At 41.8% G+C, this 17306-nt stretch overlaps 1 protein-coding gene and 1 pseudogene across 1 annotated transcript in view; both read left to right on the plus strand.

Moving 5' to 3' along the window:
* The window catches only part of KCNB2 (potassium voltage-gated channel subfamily B member 2), a 448889-nt gene that overhangs the window by 178591 nt on the left and 252992 nt on the right, over positions 1–17306 (plus strand). The window lies entirely within an intron of this gene.
* On the plus strand, positions 7234–10796 carry LOC139436458 (RBPJ-interacting and tubulin-associated protein 1-like; annotated as a pseudogene).

The following is a 17306-nucleotide window of genomic DNA, read 5'->3' on the forward strand; positions in this document are numbered from 1 at the left end:
CCATGTCCCAGTTCTCTTGGGGCCATATTAACTGTAAGGTATTTTAGGGCAACAATGAATTAATTTTAATCCCATCCCCAAGTGACGTGCTTAAATTTCATAAAAGCCTATCAGACCCTAGTAAAAAAGGAATGTGGGTAATATGAGGTTAGTTATGCCTTCTGGCTCCCTTCAAGTCACATGCCACAGGATACGGCCAATACTTCACAACTCTACTTTGTTTTCCATATATTATCTCTTTCGGTTCTCATAATAAGCCCCTAAATTGGAAACCAGTACTTGGGAATGATAAATAATTTATTTAAAGACACAGATAATTAGAGCCAACAATGAACTGATGTAGGGCATATTGCCTTATTCATTGTGCAAATTCTGCATATTTTGAGCTATAGGGAAAGAATAGTGTGTGCGCGCACACATACCCATGTGCAGTGGGAAAGAGTGAAAACTAAGAAAAAGGGGATGGGAAGAATAGGGGGCACAGAGGTGATGGTTGACCTCACACTAAACTTGAGGATACCAGAGGCCTGGCCACAATTTATCAGAACCTATAGCATGGTGAACCCACAGGGGACCCTTCACTATTCCTAAGGATACTCCAGTATGTCAACTCCCTGATTAGGTACAAAGCATTTCATAACCAAGAAATTAGAAAACATCCAAGTGTCTTCCTGATCACCTCTAAAGATTTTAAAAAGAAACTAAGTTTAAAGTATGGTCTTCCCTAAAAGAGATGTGATGGGCTAAAAGATTTCACAAGGCAATTCAAGCAAATGGAGATCAGAACATTGTGACTTCTTTATGTATTCATCAATATTCTACCCGTTAGGATGGGTTAAGTTATGCTAATAACCCAACACCAAAATCTCAGTGGTCTCAAATGACAGAGATTTGTTTCCTGCCCTTGCTACATGTCTATCATGGGCCAGCTAGGGGCACTACTCAGCCTCGTCCTCACTTCTGGATCCAGACTGATGGAGTAGTCACTCACTAGAAAGTGGCCGGTCCCCATGGCAGAGGGAGGGAGGACTCTGTAGGGTCTTGCATTGCTACGGAATGCTGTGGCCAGAGGTGAAGCACCTCAAGTCCACTCACAGCTGCTTGGCCAGAGCACATATCAGGTGTAGGTGTTCAGAGGGAGCAGAGACAGAAAATGGCTGTGAACAGCGCTAACTACTACCACACTTCCTACACATCCTGGATTCAACGAGGCCCGGGCTCACATCCTCTCCCCTCATGGTTCCTACGTCCATGCTTTAGAGGCAGGCATGTAACTGGCAGCTCAGGAAGGTTTACTGTGGTCTGTGATAAAGGATACACAAGAGCATATAGGAGGAAAGCCCTGACTGAGTCATTAAGAGTCACAGGAGGTCTTTTAGAGGGAAGAATACTTAGAATGTAACCTAAAGAAGGAATAGGTGTTAGCCACGCCAAGACAAGGATGGCATGCAGTGTTCCCTAGAGAAGGAGCAGCATGTGCCCAGGCCAAATATTGAGCTGTCAAGGGAATCGTTTAAAGAAGTTAATTAACTTTCCTTTTGTGCTAATTATTTGTTTAATGTGTTGCTTGTTTTAACTTTCCAAAAAAGGAAAAGCAGTCGATTCATAATGTACATTTAATTGTGTGGACTCATCATAAAGAGGTTCAATCTAATGGGATATCTCATCAAAAAAAGAAAAAAAAAAAAAAGGAGACGAGACACATTTTTAAATGCCAAATGCCCATCCAGCAGTAATGGCCACCCCCAGTCTTGCTGGTAGAACGAGTAGCAATGGCCACTAATGGCCACTATCTCAGCTTCAGGGTTTCCTAACCTCTTTTTTTTTTAAGATTTATTTTTTATGTATTTCTCCACCCCCCCCCCCCCATTGTCTGCTCTCTGTGTCCATTCGCTGTGTGTCTTATGTGTCCACTTGCATTCTTGTCAGCGGCACTGGGAATCTATGTCTCTTTTTGTTGCGTCATCTTGCTGCGTCAGCTCTCTGTGTGTGTGGCACCACTCCTGGGCAGGCTGTACTTTGTTTGTATGGGGCAGCTTTCCTTACAGGGTGCATTCCTTGCACGTGGGGCTCCCTTACGCAGGCAACACCCCTGTGTGGCATGGCACTCCTTGTGCGCATCAGCACTATGTGTGGGCCAGCTAACCACATGGGTCAGGAGACCATAGGTTTGAAGCCTGGACCTCCCATGTGGTAGTGGATGCTCTATCAGTTGAGCCAATCTGCTTCCTCCTAACCTCTTTTATCTTATGATTTCCTTTAAAAAAAAAAAAAATGGCCTAGTGGCTTAATCAGAAGGACAAAGTCACCCACAGACTTGTCCTGTGACCTGGGTTAACATTTAATTGGAGAATGTGGTTTTCTCCCATAACAATAATATAACAGTATCTATCACTTATTGAATTCTTATCATATGCCAGAGATGGTAGACATGTTTACATGCATTATACTCTATAAGTGTTAATAGTTTAATGTCTAATAACCACTTGGTCAAGATATTATTCATTGCAACTTATTTAATCCTCATAACAAATATACAAGGTGGTATTGGTTTCCTTTTTTCCCCACTTTTATAAATAAGAAAGTGGAGGTTCAGAGATGGAAGTAAGTTGGCAAGGTCAGAAGTTTAGAACATTTTTTTCCTGCATCCAGAAGATTTGAACACCTACCTCAAAATGTTCAGGTAAGGATTATGGCAATGGTCATTATATGAGACATGAAATGGGGCACAGGCATTATTTTCTTTGCTGATATACATTCCACCTGGAATGATCACTACTACTGAGGAATAAATGGAATATTCTCTGTAATCACTGTTTTGGACTCCTTTGGTTTTATCCTGGAGCTTAACCTAACTCACGGCATCTGTCACCTCCATAAGGAAGAATTCAGCTCCCAATTAATTCCTGACAGTGGAAACAGTGGAGGCCTTGAATTCCCTGAAACTAATTTTTGGGGGGATTCTGGGCATAAAAACTATCTAACGTGTTAATCTTTTAAAATACAAAAGATGATGACATTCCTTTCACCTCATACCTCTTCTGCTAAAAACCTGCTGTTGTGTTTGTTACCAAATACATTGAACAATAAAAACCTTACTTGTTTGGCTTATAGAGTACTGGGCTTTTCCTATCATAATATATTTTCTTTAAAAAAAAAAATCCAAATTGCCCCTTTATTTTCTGCCTAAAGTCATTATAAATGTCCTGCTACAGGTTTCATTTTAATTGAAAAGTAGGACGAAACTTTGAGACCTGTAGGTCCAACACTTTCCTCCTTTGCTCCTGCTAGGGAGAAGTCATGTGTAGGTGGTTACAACTGGTATTTCTAATACTTTAGTGGCTGGAAAAAAGAAAAGAAAAGAAAAATCAATTCTAACTGAAAAACAAAGAATCAAAAAAGACAAAAAGAAAACCCTAGGAAAATGAATTTTATTAGAAAATATAACAGAAAAAAAAAAAAGTGATTACAAGAAACAGTCAAAAAGATAGCCAGGCTTTCTGGCTAGTCATCTGTGGTAAACATTCAGAAGCACTGAAGCACTCAAGAGGGTTGGTCCTTGATGACTAAAAATTTTGACATCCAAATCAGTTGATGACTATGACCAAGGCTGGGCTCGTCATCCATTTCATCTTTCTGCACGTTTCACAGTCTGACCTTGAGAAACTGTACCCTAAGACACACTGTTTTTAAGAATATTTCATGCTACTGTCTTAAGAAATGGGCTTTTAGTTATTGAACCCCAGTGCCTAGTAACTCCTGATCACTCAAGGTATACCACTCTCTTGGTGCTTGGAAGGAGATTCATTTACTGCCCAGTTTCCTGAAACTCAGTGGGGAGATATCAGAGAGCACGAGATAGTTGCCATGTATGGAATTATCCTCCTTTCTATTTTCTTACCTGTTGTGGACAAAACCTCTCTGGGTCTTAGCTATATTTTGCTGTATTTCTTCAGCAGACATGTCCTTTCTCTTCATGTCCATCAGAACATGTCTTCCTCAATTTCTTTGACCTCATCTTCAAAAGAAATCTTCCTTTCGAAAAACCTTTTGTGGCCAAGCTTATCTCCTTCTGAAAGCTTTCCTACTCTCAACACACCCTCTCCCAGTCATACTTAACTGTTCCTTTCACTGTGCCCCATCACGCTTTACAGTTGCTTCTCTTGTAGCCTCCTTCACATAGTTCTTTGAAGTGTCTCTCTCCCCTTCCAGCCACGGGTCCCATTTGTCTTGGCATCCTTGGGGCTACAATGATTGGCACATAGCAGGTACTTGATAAAAATTAGTTGAATGACTGAATGAATATAGGCTGGGTTCAGTCATTCAACAAACATTGATTGAGCACCTCCTGTGCCTACTCCATACTACATAATCTGGGGGTTGTTGTCTTTGCTGATGATCTCTGCCAATGGTTGAAAATATGGGAATGAGATCAATATGGTCTTACCACTTTTACTTATTTATTTTTTTTATTTCTCTCCCCTTCCCCTCTCCCCCCACCCCAGTTGTCTGTTCTCTGTGTCTATTTGCTGTGTGTTCTTCTTTGTCCACTTCTGTTTTTGTCGGCGGCACGGGAATCTGTGTTTCTTTTTGTTGCGTCATCTTGTGGTGTCAGCTCTCCATGTGTGCGGTGCCATCCCTGGGCAGGCTGCACTTTCTTTCGTGCTGAATGGCTCTCCTTACGGGGTGCACTCCTTGCGCGTGGGGCTCCCCTATGCGGGGGACACCCCTGCGTGGCATAGCACTCCTTGCACACATCAGCACTGCACGTAGGCCAGCTCCACACGGGTCAAGGAGGTCTGGGGTTTGAACCACGGACCTCCCATGTGGTAGACCGACGCCCTAACCACTGGGCCAAGTCTGCTTCCCATGGTCTTACCACTTTTAAATGGAAGCGCCATGAGGACAAGGATCTTCTCTCTTTATTCCATGCCATGTTGTCACTCTCTAGCATGGTGTCTGGCACCAAGTATTTCCTCAATATTGTTATGTCCCTGCTACTGTAGAGAAGGTGGGAAGAAGGTAGTGAATGGAGGAAATGTGAGAAACAAAAGGAGAAATAAAATCTCCGAGGCCGGGGGAATAGGAGGACAACATTTGCTCAGTGGTCAGTATAGAGCTCTATTCATCCTAGGTGTGGGACTCTACAGTTTACAGCATGCTTTCATACAATCTAGTGATCTTGATCAGACTCACCCCTGCATCATCTTTCTTATTTAATAGATGAAGGCATTGAGGCTGCATGTAGCAGAGCTGGGCTGGAATCCAGTTGTTTGGCTTAGAGCCCCTGGCTCTGCCAGCTCCAGCCCTATCCAGCAAACATGCGCCTTCCTCTCCAACACACCTTGGGCCTAGACACTTGAAGCTTCTGTGGTCCTTTTATGGCTTCAGACCCATATATGCAACTGCCTACTAGATAGATTGCTCTGGGTTGCCCAAGAACAACCTTTCTAAGACTAAATTCACTCTCCTCTCCCTGTGCTTGGTCCATTTCCAGTGTTCGTTATCTTAGTGGCAATCATCCCAATCCTCACAGCATGGCAAGCAGAAAGCTGGGATCCTCTGTGAACTTCCATGGGATCTACCATTACAGTCTGTCGATCTACCTCCTCACTGCCTGTAGCTGCTCCAGCCCCTTTCCAGTCTGTTCTCTGTCCAGCATGCAGAATGATCTTCAAAATGTAAATCTGAAACTGTCATCCCCATTATTAAGATATTTTGATGGTTTCTCATTTCTTGAACAATTAGGGCCAATTCCTGCAAGGACTGCAGGACCTGTAGTCTGCCTTCCTCTCCCACTGTCCTCTTCTGCACTAGCCACAGGGCCTTCCTTCCATCCCTGGGACATAAGATGCTCCCTCATGTCCTAGGGTCTTTGCCCATGCTGAGACCTCTTTACCTAGCTGACTCCTCCCTCAGAGTGCCTCTCCTCTGCAGTTGATTGTCACAGTTGCAATCTATAGTCATTGAATCAGTGTCAGTCTCCCTCTTATACTGTAAGCTCCATGAATCTTGGGTCTGTGCCTGTCTCTTCTCACCCCTGCACAGTTCTTTTTATGACGCAGACACTGATGAATAAGTGGATAGAACAGATCTAAACATCTCTACTTTAAAGCAGACTTTATTGTATATGCTTGCACCAGATCTCTGTTGTTTAAGAACAGGAAACCAAAACAAAAGAAATATGCCTGGGGAATGGATGCGGCCTAAGCAGTTAGGAAACTGCCACTCACATGAGAGGTCTCAGGTTCAGTTCCCACTGCCTCCTAGATAAGAGGAGCAAGATAGTGAGCTGATGTATACAACAAGATGATGCAATGAGGAGACACAACGAGAGACACAATAAGCAGGAAGCAGATGTGGCTCAAATGATTGGGCACCTCCCTCCCACATGGGAGGCCCCATATTCAGTTCCCGGTGCCTCCTAAAAGAAGACAAGCATACAATGAACAGACACAGCAGACAGCAAGCGCAAACAATGGGCAGGGGTGGGGGAGTGGGGGAAGAGAAATAAATAAATAAAATCTTAAAAAAAAAAAGCCTGGATATCTGTTGATACACTTTATTAATTAACAAATTCAATAAACTCATTTAGTAACTACTGCCGGGAATGCCAGATGTGGTACATAGACCACGCTCCTGTACCAATGTTATATTCATACCCTCCAAGTCCAGGTGTCTAGAAAACATCATTGCTTAGAGTGAGCTCCACCTTTTCCACAGTAGTCACTCCAAAGTGAAACTGCCCAAAGCTTGTAGGAGAGCCAGCTTAATATCTTCTTTGGATATTAATGATATTATAGAAAGTACATATCGTTGCATGGAGAATTAACATTTGCCTGAGAGGGCTGAGAAGCATTTGATTTAAATACTATCTGCTAATTTGAGTTTTTTGCTTTTTATCCTGTTTGATCATGAAATGATTAATGAAATTGGCAGTTAGACAGGGAGATGCACAAAGTGAAATTCCTCTTCTATTATTCCCCCTCCATGCCTGGCTTTAAGCAGAGCATCTGGATGATTGCGTTAATGCATGCTGACAGCATGCTTGGCATGATGTGTTCACTTGAAATAACACGTATAAATAATGGGGTAACACTAGAACTGAAGAAACTAAAAGCCTTACTATTCATTCAAAAACCAAGCCTGGCTGTCACAAATGAATTGATTTTTCTGATCATCCTGATTCCATTCATGTCATTATAAAAACCCTCCCTTTACAAACCTCAGACAATGCACCTCATCACAGTCCTGTCCATTCTTTCTGATAATTCACAAATGATTGTGTCCAAAACCCTGCGGCACCCCACAGTCCGGGACCTGGGAAAGTCAGTGGGCCCTGCCTTGGCTGTGGAAGCTGACAGTTTCAGGGCTGTCCATCCCTCTTCAGCCCAGTTATCAGTGTTCCTCACACACACTAAGCATCAGGTGCTGGGTGGGACTGCTTTTCCCCTCGTCACAACCCAGGGGCCCAAAATGCAAGACCTGCTGCCATGTTCAAAATCACTTGAACAAGTACATCTGAGGAGAGCCAAGAAATGGTAGGATTGCCCAAGCCCATCCTAGGCCATCCAGGTTTGCAGCATTCCGAACCAGGTTTCTCTCCCTGGCAATTACCTAAAGAGGCTACAAGGCTGAGCTGTGATGTGTTCGAGTCCTTTCTGTGCATATATCACCTCCTGTATCGAGTCACTTGAATTAGGAGTAACTCCTCACCTCTGTTAGGTCACAGTTTTGTCCCTTGTGCCTGGGAAGCAATACTCGTTTTCTCCTTCCTTGATTCAGGGCCTAAGTTCCTTTCCCTTATGAATGGGAACTTCTGATTTTCTGATCCCGATTAGCCTCTTGCCCTTCGACTATCTTTGCCTTCTTGTCATGGTGCAATGCCTCTATTTCATAATCTGACTTGAGGGTATCACGCGTCACTGTCGGCTTTGTATTTTTATTGTGTACCCGCAGTTCTGTAAATTAAATATGAGTGAGTGGTTATGGCCAGGAAAATCAATCTTTAAATAAATTAATATTTCAATGCCAGTTGTATAGCTATTTCTCCGTTTAATGTGTGTCTTGGCTTAGAAATGGAGAACAGAGAATGTATCTTTTTGGAAAAAACTTAAGTCAAAGTAGAAGTCAAAGAAGCAGGCCAAATATGCCATAAGATTTTGAAACTGAGTGTTGGAAGAGAGCTAATGCTTTACTTTGTGAGGTTCAGATCTTTTAAGATAAACCAGCAGCACCTTCATTTGATTTCTTTTCCAGGCATTTCATTTCCAAAGTAAAATGTGGATCACCATACCTACTTGGAGTTGCCAGATAAAATATAAAATATGAAATTAAATTTGAATTTCAGATCAACAATGAATTTTTTTGCATAAGTATTCCACATGCTATATTTGGAATCTACTTAAACTAAAAATTATTTGTTCTTTACTTGAAATTGAAATTTTTGAGTCCTTTATTTTTTATTTTCTAAATATGACAACTTTACCACATAAGGAACTTGTGAGAATGAAAGGCAATTTCCTGAGATAATGTAAATGAAAGATCTAGGACAATACACAACACACAGTAGCATATTACTTTACTAAGAATTTACAGTTTATCATTCTGACATAAATTCTTTATTATCCAGAGAAATGATTTGGTTTTGAGAGTTTTAGCACCAAAGACATGTACAAAAATATAAAAAATTTTAAAACCTGAAGATGTCAAATTACGTCTACAAAATTGTTTTAGGACTTAAGTCTCCGCATCTTTAGAAAATCAATCACTCCCCTTCTCAATTAAAACAAACCATATTTTTTAAAAAGAAAATTATACTTTTGGTCACACTGCTGGTTTTTTCTATCAGATTGTTCCAAAATTAAAATGTAGGCAAGAAATATTAAATATTTTGAAAGTTTCATATACCTTAGAACAGGATATTTGTGGAGAATGTATATAGTTTATCTTCCTTCTCTAACAAAGGATATCTCTGTCATCATTTGTGTCATCAGTTCTAGACACTGAGCCAGCAAATTGATTACTAACAATTTAAGAGAGAAGAGCTGGCGTTCAGTGATGGGGCCAATTGAAAGTCAAATTGAGTTCAGTAAATTTTTAAAACTGAACTGACACTTAGGGAACTGGGCATTCTCTTCTGCTGGTGGGAGCATTAGGAGCTTTCTAGAAGGCAGGTTGGCAAAGCATATCAAAGTCATAGTATTATGCATCCTGCAGCAATGGACCAACACTGGAGAAGGCAGAGCAAAAAGAAGTATGCTTGACTCCTGTTGTTTGCTTACTTAACCCCAGCCCTCACCCTCTGCCCAGTTCGTGAACTCCTTGGGAGCAAGAATTGTCTAATTTTCTCCTGTATTTGCACCTTACATGGAGTAAACACTTAGTATTTTATTTGTGGAACCAAACTAATTTTGCATGAACTGAAGATATAATTTGGTTATACTGAGTTAATTTGGGGGGAAATCTCTAAAAGCACATGCTGGTATCCAACGGTTGTTATGAATTCGTGCCAGGGAAAGGGTTTCCACATGCACAAAGATATATGCCCAAGGATCTTTATCACAACATTATTATAGGAGCAAAAATGGAAAACAGGCTAGGGCCGGGCGGCCCCTGGCGTGACCCACACATATGACTTCACCTTGCATGTTGTCATCTCTGAAATGGACTGATGGACGCTGCCTCACAGGGCAGTGAGAGGAATCCATGTGGCGGTGCTCCCAGATAGCTTTGCACTGGGGAGCCCTGGAGGCAGGGCCTGGCTGGCAGAGCACACCCACTGTCGCCTGGGACCTTGGGCAGCATGAAGACCCCATGGAGCTGCAGTCAGTGGGATGCAGACCCTCCACCTTCAGCACCACTACAGGGGCGGCTGCCAGGTCGAGGCCAGGGCATTGACGGTGGATGAGACTCTGTTTGGCAGCCCTGTGGAGACCCGCCCCCGCCTCCCCACCAGTCTTTGACCCACTCTGGGTGGAGAAGGCCAACAGAAGCAGGGGAGCAGGCACGGGGGCATCGTGGGGTTCAGGGGCCAATAGGAGCTGTGAAACCACCCCCACAAGGGCAGCGCCCCAACCCTCACACCCCGGAAGAAGAACAAATACAGATTGATCAGCCACACTCCCTCTTACTGTGATGAGTCGCTGTTTGGTTCCCCACCCGAGGGTGCCATCTGGGAAGCCTCGTGGACGGCCAAGGGGGAGGCTGTGAAACTCCAGGCTCTCTTCCGGACACCCCCGGCTACCCCGAGGAGCAGCAACTCGCCCCGCCCCGGGTAGACCCCGCTTGGAGCCCTTCATCCAGCCGGTGCTTCTAAGACAGAGCCCAGGGTGGCGGCGGGCTCCCGGAAGCTTTCCTCAGACAGGTTAGGCTCTCCCCGGCCTGCGAGGGCGTTCCCATTCCCTCGCCCATCGGAACGTCCCCAGCACTGGCGCCCGCCCACCAGTGCCCCCGATGCGCTTCGGGACCCCAGGCCTCCCCCACTGGGGGTGACCTTCCGGAGCCCTCTGGGGACTCCCAGGGCTCACTCCGTCAGGGTTTCAGTGCCAGCCACACCCCGGCGAGGGGGCACCGCCCAGAAACCAAAGCCCCGGGGAAGAGAGGCTTTTGGTCCTCGCTCAGGTTTGCTCCCGGGGTCACGGCGAGGGGCTCAGCTTCCCAGGATAGCCCTGGCGGGGGCTTCTTGTCAGAGGGGCCAGCTGACCCCCAGCCCCGGCCCTCTCCAGGGCTCCCAGTCCCTGGAGAAGCAGCCGTGGGGGCAGAAATGGCGGGGGCAGCGCCTCCCTTGGTTCTGACACGCTGGACTTGCTCCCTGCTTTCACTTGCCCCTGAGGAAGATTTGGGGGCTGCCCCTTGTGGTGCTCCACTACGTCTCAGTGCCAACCTAGGGGGTCCCCGGGGGAGGGCCCCCCCACACCACCACCCCATCGTCTTGCGGCCAAGTGTGAATAAACGGTGTGGTTGCCAGCCGGGCCCTCCCGGCATGCCACGCTGCGCGTTCACACCAGCTTGCCCCGCAGTCTGGGAGCTGCCGAGGAGTTTCTCCCGGGCACCGTCTGTGGACCGCAGGGAAGCACCAGAATATCTGGGATGACAGGCGGGGAACGCTTTTCTTGTTTTTCTTCATTCTCATCTATTAAACGGATCAGTAGCTCACTTAAAAAAAAAAAGGAAAACAATTTGAATATCCAGCCATAGGATGGATGTGGTTAAATAAATGACACTATTTTCGCACAGCCATGAAAAACGATTCTTTAGAAGACTTGTCATATGGGAATATTTTCATTAAACTTGAAGTGGAAAAGCAGACTAAAAGTATTAAATATGATATTGTTTTTATGAAAAGTAATGTGTGTACACATACAACATAGGCAAATTTTAAAATGATGTGACTAATTGTTTAGGAGGTTAGTTTTTTTTATTTCCTTTGTGCTGTACCATATTTTACAAGTTCTTGGTATTGAGTATATTCAAGTTTTGCAGTCAGAAAAAGAAAATATTTTTCTGTTAATGAATTGACACCCACCATAGGGAGAGAAAGTGAAAATAAGCCATCCAGGAGAGTTTCCTAGACCCAAGATTCTTGCCTGTGTTAGTGGAGCGCTCCCAGCTGTAGCCAGCAGCCCCTTGATATACTAAGAGACAGAGCTCAAAGCGTCTGTGTCAACATGAACCCCACCTAATGGAAATGCTCTGTATTTTCTTCTCTTTCTGCTTCTTTATCTCATCACTATTCATTTGCCAATTTTCCTGATTTTTTTGCTCATTGGGAGAAAAGACTAGTAAACTAAAAGAGAACCAGGAAATCTTTATCAAGTAGAATCAAAAAGATTTTTTAATGAGCCAAAGAGACATTTAGAAATTGAAGCAAAGTGAAGAAAAATGTTTGAAACAGAAAAGGAGTTGTTTTCAAAGATATGACTTGGCTTCTCTACACCTCCCCCTAGACCTATTTTAAATCTCCAGTGCATTCACCCAGTTGCTTAATGTCTTCACAATTTTAAGTGTTGCCTACCTATCAAATATTTTAGCAATAACCCTGCAAACTCAGATATAGGGGTGTGTGCTTTATCTCCCTTTAGTTATAGCAATAAGCTCATTAACCAAGACTTCTGCCCTCTGGTTCTTCCTTTTGTCATAATGCTAATTTTAATAGTGCATCTGTATAGCTGTGCTGCACTGTTATAAAAGGGAAGCAATTTTTATAGCCTACATTTAAAAGTCAGGTAGAACTATGAGTCTATTCATTTGCTAGGTGACCCCCAACCCTTAGCATAGTTGAGGTCCTTCTATCCTGGCATCTTGTTTGAAATATTGTCCAAGTCTGTTTCTAATTAGCAAGACCATGATTGAAATTTTCCATGAATCGCTTATCTTTGCTCTCTTGCATTATTACAAACTATGTGGGGTGACCATAAGCCAGGCAAAATGCTTGAATCACATGGATTTATGAAATGCCCGCTGACAGACAAATTCATTCCCTAAGTCACAAGGAAGAGCGGGGAAGAGATCATATACTATGCTTGAAAACAGTACAACAAAACATTCAAAATGGATTAGAACCATTATATAAGAAGGAAAGAAATGTGCTATTATTTCTAGGAAGTGATAGTAGATTCTTTAGCTATTATAAATCATAGTTTTATGAAGTTCACATACATCATATTCTTAAGTAGTACCTTCTTCATTACTAGACTTCATTTAAGTACCAAGATTATTTACCAAAGAAAAAAGCAAGGACAGTTAAACAAATTTGGGAAGCATACAAACCAATTCAAAACTGCAGAAAATGGAAGACAGCTTCTGTTGTGGGGCGGTTATAATTGTCCCCGTCACCTGAACCACGTTACATTGAGAAACCACACGAAAGAGTGGAGGTCAACTCTCTCCTAAAAAATTCCTAGCTGTACCCTAATCTCAATTTGACTGTTTTCCTGGCATTTCTGCTGACTTTTTAAGTGGGTAGGGAATATGTAAACATTCATGCTATATATTGTCAACTAAATATTTGGGTTAAAAATCGACCTGTTTTGTAATGCTTTCATTTAGCCTGGTGGCATGGTACTGAATAAGACTTGAGAAAGAAACTGATCAAGAAATGTCATAAATGGTATTGTCCGTCTTCCTGTTAATCCTTTCTGGTCTTGATTATTTAGTTTGATTCCATAATATATTCATAATATACTATATTTCAAGGGCTAAGGGAATGAACTATCATTTAGAACTAGTTTAGAGAAAGACAAACGCTTGACTGGACAAACCCTAGATGAATACCTATGGGTACTCAAGCACTGTAATCCTCTAAAATAAAAAGATGAGAAAAGCCTTCAAGTAGCCACAGTCCTGTAGGATCAGCTGATGGAGGCATATATTCATGATATGACGTGATACATGCTGTAATGGAAGAATAAAATAGCACCATGGGAAAATTAATTATACCTTAATTAATAATTAATTACTTACCTGTGAAGTAAAGGAGAACAAGGGTGGAAGGTGATATAAGAGAAGATACAGAAAATAAGTGACATGCAAGCTGGGTCTGGAAGCATCATGAGAAGTTTTCCAGGCCAAGAAGGCAACAAAGGGTGTTGCAGGAAGAACAGCAAGCTGCTTATACCCAATATTATTCTTCAAAGAATTTGAGGCAAATTAAAGTGAAATCATTCACCCTGCAATAACATTTTTAAGAAATAAAAAATCAGGACCAGAAAATGCAACTAGAAGAGAATGTCAAAGGTTGGGATGAAGGTGTACTTTAAGGCCATGATGTCCTTCAGAGTTACAGAAACAGACTCATAGCTGTGCCCTAGCATTCAAAGTGGAAAAGAAACCCTTTGTAACATAAGGCTCATTATTTAGTTATTCTTCTGCTCTGGGTGTCAGTTTTTTCAGCTGTGCTATGAGGAATATAATGCCTACCTCCTGGAGCCATGGTGAGGATGGACGGAAAGCGCTGGTGTGTAGTAGGCGCATGTGACCTTTAGGCTTAAATGTCTACTTGGTTTGCATGTTCTGCTGGTAATGCTCACCAGTGCCATTCCATTGCTTCATTTTTTCTTTTTTTTTTTAAACATTTTTATTTTAGAAGTTGTAGGTTTACAGAAAAATCATGTAGAAAATAGAGTTCTCATATACATCCTTCCCCCATGGTTAACACCATGCAATAGTGTGGTACATTTCTTACAATTGGTGAAAGACTTTTGTAAATGTACAAGTAACTCTAGTCCATGGTTTACATTAAGCTTTCCAGTTTGTATTGTACAGTCCTATGTTGTTGGTTTTTAAAATTTGTATTCTATTAACATATATGCAACCTAAAAATTTCCCCTTTTAGCCACATTCAAATATATTCTTCAGTGTTGTTAATTACATTTAAATGTATGTGCTACCATCACCACTATCCATTACCAAAACTCCATTTTCTATTTTTAATTTGCAAATATTATTTTGGCCTCCCACTTCAGGATTCTAGACATAGTGGAACTTGAAGTTTAAAAAATCTGACACTTAAAAGGCAAACTTACAGGGAGCCCATTATCTTGACCAGCTATAGGTACCCCATCTGTTTCTTTCCACTGAGAAAGATAAATTTTTAGTGAATCATCATCCTCTGAAGTTTTACTTGAAGTTAGGGCTTCCTGGAGCTCACCCCCATGCCTCTTCCTCTCAGGAAGAAAAATCAGATAAACTCATTTCTGTGAAATAGAACACTGATAATGTTCAAGGACTTCCATCTCCTAAGACTATTTGGATTTTATCGAGGGACAGTGAACTAACTTAATTTTGTCATTTCAGTTTTTGGTAACCAAGGAGAGAGAAACGTTGCCACTATTGCTGTGATGGTGGTTGATGTTGTTTGATCTAGAGTTATTCCTTGATGCCTATAGACCTTATCCCACATAGGAGAAGCCTCCAATTCTGTCTACTCCTGAGGGAGGCCCTATGTTACAGATTAGTAACAAAACTTTTTTTGAATCATCTAGATGATGGTGGGGGAGTTGAGCTTATAATTTAGGGCTGGCTAGACCACAAAATACACTCACAAGTTTCCTTTGGATAGATCTCTCCTTCAGACTGTCCTTGTTTTAAAGCAGTCAACCACCATTCCAAACTTATTTCAATAAGTTTTAAATTGAATGTCTAAAATATCCTTTGATGAAATCTAAATTAATTTGTATTAATCTCAGGCTAAATGTGAATCAAGTACTGAAACCACATTAAGAAAGAACCGAATGCATAATGCTTATCTTAATGATTGATTAAATTTTACCTGTTGTGGTTGGCCTTTTTTTAATTCAGCAAAGTCTTTCTGAGTCCATAATGCAATAACTCATGAACTAATTCATTTGGCCTGGTTTCTTCACAATCAATGTCATTTCGTCAGTTTTTTCTTATCAATGAACAGTGAAATTTGAAGGAAAAAAAGCAATTAACTTTATTTTTTGGTTCTTTTATTTTCAATACTGAATCTCCAAAGATAAATGCTAGAGTTAAATCGTCTACATAAAAAACAATACGTGTAGAGGGAAAGAATATAGCATACAGACATTTTTTAAACATCAGAATCATAAAGTATAATTGAGCTTGTGATTGAACTTCTAAAGACCAACCAACTCAGCCAATTTCTCAGAATCTTATAATTAAGAAATTATTCAGAGAACACTCACCAGACAAACCACTTTGGACTGTAAATTAAGCCTGGAAATTTCATACCCAAAGAGGATGTTCTTTTTTACAATTACAGTGATGCCAAATGTACATTTCCTAACCAGCTAGCCATATTTAACCTTTCTCCCTATTCCCTCCCTTCTGTTGTACACCAGCCATTCACTGCTGGGAGATGACTGCATATGTGAGATGAGGATCCTGGGTGGTTTTTACCAATGATCAGAAGCTCCCCCTTTAAAAAACACTGCTGTATAGATGGATTGGATGGAATGGTGGATGAGTGGGAAAGAAGACATGAATAACAGGAAGGCACCTTGCATTGTAGATATACTACCCTACATTTTAGAGAATGAAATGTTTGGGCTACTTGAATATTTCACTTATAAGAAATCATCAAATATAAAAATGATGAATTGTTCACTTAAGAAGTATCATACAATAAAATATACTGAACACAAAATCATATTGTACCAGGAGGCCCGGGGCATCGAATTCTGGATCTTCTATATGGTAGACAGGACCCCAACTGCTTGAGCCACATCTGTTTCCCTGGATCTGCTTTCAATGATTCAGAAGGCATTTCAGAATCCTGCAGTCCTCATTTGAACATCAGTCATCAGTGTATGCTAAACGTGGAAGTATCTGCCAAGAGAGTGTGCCCATTATACAAGTTTTAATATACTTCACAAAATACGTCACAAACAAAAGACAGAAAGCTTCATATGAAAGGTATCAGTTTAGGAGCTGATTTGAGCAAGGTCACTTGCCCAAGGATAAATATTGTGATACAACATGATGCTTACTCACAAGTGAGAGACAGTGCACAATTTAAGTGTGAATATGTTTAACCTGTCTCAGTCTCTGTGGCAGTACGGGATGATAAGGTCAATCCTCTCAGGACAGCTATGAGAAATGAGCTAGGAAGAAGAGAGAAAAACACATCACAAATCAATATATGTCACAGAACTTCTAATAGAAAGTGTTCTTTGAACAGATAATTGATTTTAGAAACTATGATTCTTTGATGTCATACCTGGTAAGCTATAGCTTTGCCATGGCGATTTTGTCTGGGTCACTTTGGCTTACTAGGAACCAGCTGACTACAGACTGGTTCTATGTTGAAGTTACATATGGCATCTGGTGCACCTATGAGTTTAGTTAATTCATGTTCACAGAATGAAAAACGTTTGCACACAATTAGATTTGAGATACCTACTGATTCCTCTTGCTCTTCAGATGCCAAGAGAATGCCTCAGTTAAAAGTCACTGCAGACACTGGTTCAGTTAATTCTATCTAGTCCAGGGTGTTTTGTTTCTCACAGAAGATGTTTTCCTTATGCCTTTGGCCTTGGGGCTTGAGCTTACTGCCATAATAGCTTCTTTACTTGCTCCCTCTATGTTGTCTGTTTTAAAGACACTTACCATGTGTCAAACTGTAGGATTTTAATCAGAAGATGGACACTACAGTTTCCCAACGAGCAACTTGAACTCCAGACTTGACAAGTGAATGTGAGGCGGAACCTGCTTTGTATTGCAGGCTGTGATCAAATAACCATCTTCACTCTGACCTGGGTGGGAAACTCCACTGCTCAGAAGCAGCCTGCAGGCTTCTAGGACATGTTTGGCAACTTTGTGCA

Source organism: Dasypus novemcinctus, chromosome 14 (genome assembly GCF_030445035.2).
Source record: "Dasypus novemcinctus isolate mDasNov1 chromosome 14, mDasNov1.1.hap2, whole genome shotgun sequence".
NCBI classification, from domain to species: domain Eukaryota; kingdom Metazoa; phylum Chordata; class Mammalia; order Cingulata; family Dasypodidae; genus Dasypus; species Dasypus novemcinctus.